Source organism: Protopterus annectens, chromosome 2.part0 (genome assembly GCF_019279795.1).
Source record: "Protopterus annectens isolate FY-2018-M chromosome 2.part0, PAN1.0, whole genome shotgun sequence".
In the NCBI taxonomy this organism is placed as follows: Eukaryota; Metazoa; Chordata; order Ceratodontiformes; family Protopteridae; genus Protopterus; species Protopterus annectens.
Window position 1 is genome coordinate 640,306,437 of NC_056728.1, and position 3,813 is coordinate 640,310,249.

Genomic DNA, 3,813 nt, shown 5'->3' on the forward strand with positions numbered 1-3,813 from the left:
CTTTATTTGCAGCATAAAGATTGCCTATACCCTATGCAGTTCTGTCCGCCCTCGTAGGTCTCTTTTAGTGTCCTGCATTATTATTTCCAAAATCTGAACTGTGATGAAAATATCAAACATCCATTTATAGTAAATCCATAAGCTACTGGATTTACTGTGTGTTATTTATTCACGGCATGTTTCATACTTGAACTCGGTATGACATAATTCATTTCATCATAAATCACATTAACAAGCCAATTGGTAGTTAACATACCTGTCAAATGTCCAGATATTTGCAGCATATCCAGAATTTTGCCACATATTTTTGGTTTAGTCCTCGTAAAATTTTTACTTTTCTGGCAAATCACATATGATTTCAGTCACTGAATAATGACATATAGCTGAGCTTCAGAATTCATATATTTCAGAAATGCATGCTAATGCAAAACTTATCATTCTATCACCTTCTATGTTTTTAAGAGCAATATTTAAAATCTGTCTCTATTTTGGGCCTGTTTTAGGCTTTGTCCAGATTTTTTTGTGTTAAGAGGTTGAGAGGTATGGCAGTTAAGCCTCACTGTCATAACATTTGTTATACTCCTTCTGATATGAGACCAGTCACTAAAAGTAATGTACATCATACTGCAAACAGTAGATTCATATCTATAGGGCCAGAGCAAAGGCTAAAGTAAAATAAATCAATAAAACACAACGGAAAACAACAAATAGAGCACCCCTTCCATGATGTATATTGCACTACATTCTTTCCAAAATAAAAATGACATTCCACAAATTGCTGATAATACTTCACAGTGTTTCAGCAAAGAAAAATACATGTTCAGAAAAAGAAAAAAAAATGCTAAATGTGCCTCTGCATCTCTAAGGGAGAAGAAGCACTTTCACACACAAAATTTTAAAACTTGAAATGTTGCAGTGACAAAGTTCAGTCTGTGAAGGAAAAGAACTACTGTTCATATTCTATAAAAATACTTTTCCTTCCTTACTCTTTCTTCAAACACTCCTTTCCCCCAGTAAGTACAGAAACCTCAGTTTAATATTCGAGCATCTCAACAGTTGAAGGCAATAATACTGCACTGCCAGAACAGATGGTGATGACAACTTAAAGTCGATCATTACATCATACTAATTATTTTATGTAACTAGACAAGAGCCTGTATGAAAAAAAACCTAATAAAATAGTGTAGACATGTGGTGATATTCATTAAATAATAAAATAACATGACACAGTACAAAATAACAGTATACACACACACACACGCGTGCGCGCACACACATAAAATCCACTTATTAGATAAAACAACTTAAAAAAACAATTTTTCAAAAGGATATTTATTCAATAAACTTACAGGAAAGGAAAATGTTAAACAAGGAAAACAGAGAAAAATGAATGTCAAAATATTATAGCAGTAGTCAGTGATGGGGCTGCTGCCTGTAGAACATTAATCGATTTGTGTGAACACATACTCCATAAATCATATCCCCATAATTAATGTCCCCTTATTTAAATTATGAATAGAAGATCAGATGATCAAAAATGGGGATTTTCTGAGGTCTTTATGCACACCTGAGTTTCTGTGTGTGTGTGTGTGTGTGTGTGTGTGTGTGTGTGTGTGTGTGTGTGTGTGTGTGTGTGTGTGTGTGTGTCTGTGTGTGTGTGTGTGTGTGTGTATGTATGTCTGTGTGTATGTAGACAGCAGGATCAGGGGTTTTAAAATTCTCACTCATACAATATAGAAGTTATCCCAACAAAAGGCAGCACTATGGTAAATGTGTGATTTGGTTGCGGCATACATCTACCGTCATATTTGTCTTTCTGTCTGAAAGTGGACATGTCTAAAATGAGCTTTTGTTTAGCTGTTCTTACTTTGTCTTATACACAAAAATGTGTATTGTGTCTAAGGTCACACTCCAGCTCCAATTTCTGAGACATGACTGACCACAATGTTGGGTCAGCACTAAGTATGACAGGAAGTATCCCTTTGCATTTTCCTCCTGCAGATGCTTGACCCATTGACTGACCACAGTTTAACAAAGACTGCACTAATGGATTGCTGTAAAGGGAGCTGTTAGTGTACCCTTCTATCTGACCAGCAAGCTAGTTTGTAAAAGAAAAATGTTTACCTCTTCCTAAAGTACCAGAGCAGCTGATGCTAGATAGTCTAGTCCAATTTCCTTAAATGTTCTCCAGGATTAGTTATGGTCTTTTTGTTTCCCCTGCCTGTCACACAGTATCTACTTATCTGCTGCCCTGTAACATTGCTTCAGTAACTATAATGGGACAGTTTTAATATCGTTTGTCAAACTGAATGTTACAGAAAAGTAAGTACTAAAATTATACTCTATAAAACACTTGCAAAGGTAAAAGAGTAAGCAACTATATTTGGCTTACATAGTCTATTTAGAACTTCAGGGCACCCCTTAGGAGAGTTCTACACACATTAGTTTACTTGTACTTCATCAGTCAATTAATTAGTTATGCCACAACCTCTAGTTCTATAGAAAGTACATTACAAACAAAAGGGCACAGACATCTGGTCACTTATGGTCATTTATGTGCATTTAACTACAGCAGCCATTGTGCTGCTCAGAAAACTGAACTGGTGCTGCAAACATGGTATTACTGGACAATCTCATCTGTCATCTGTCTGTCTGTGCCTTCATAATCCTTAACCTATACACGTAGGAACATAACTTTAGAGCTTATTTTGATCTCATCCCCCTCCTCTGATCCATATATTTCCCTCTGTTTTGCTATGCTATTACTAATTGTGCAAAACAAACTGGTTATATCTCATTTCTTATATAAACTGCAGTTAATTTACTATTTTGTTATTTGTTCACCGGGTAAGTGGCCTGGTCAGCTCACCTTTTTCAGACATGATGCAGATTTGGAGATGATCAACAGGTTGTGCATATTCTCTGACTTATTTTACTTTCTTATTTTTTTTCCTTTCTTATTAGTAAGGGTGTAGCTCTTATTATAACTGTGCTCACACCAGTGCTGTTGTAGCTTCTTGAATATTTATTTTTGTGCTGTTAAGATATATACCCACTGCTGCTTCTAGTTACCATGTGTTACTCACAATGTGATTCAATGTACTGAATGTAAAACATGCTATGAGTTTTCATTTTCTTCTCAGTTATGGAGATTTTTTTATTTTCTCCTAGACCTGACTAGAAAATATGATAGACTCTGCCAGGAGAACTTGCTAGCAAACTAATGCAAATACAGACAAACACTGCTGACTTTATTTTATAAATGACATGATTTCCTGTTAAAAATGTAGCTATGATTTAAAAAGAATGCATTTGGAGAAAGCGAGAGAAAAAGCATAGAAATCCTAGTGGACCATTTTTAAACAGGAAAATATTGATGCACATCATCAATGATTTCCCTTCTAATTCTGCTGTAAATTCCAAAGTCCTTTACTGTACAATAAGAAATGCAAGTCAGAGCATGGGGACCAGCTGGTATGTGACACTGTTAGTTTCTGCAACACTTCTTTCTCGCTGTGCATGCAATGCATCGATTGCCTGTATTTCATTAGACACTTTAAAGCTCCTAACGTGCAGAACACCTAAGGATTTTGATTTATCAGCCTCAACAGCATTGCTCCTTTTTCACCAGGTTCTTTGTATTATGACTGAAAAGTTAAAAGTGGCATTCTTTTATGAAAGAATAGGCTTGGATTAGTATAGGCAGTATACGGAGGCTTTGTGACATTGACGACATGTTTCTGCAGATAAGGTAGAGGTTCTGAGGGCCTCCCAAGTCGTCTAGCCTGCTTCCTTTTCTTTACATACATTACC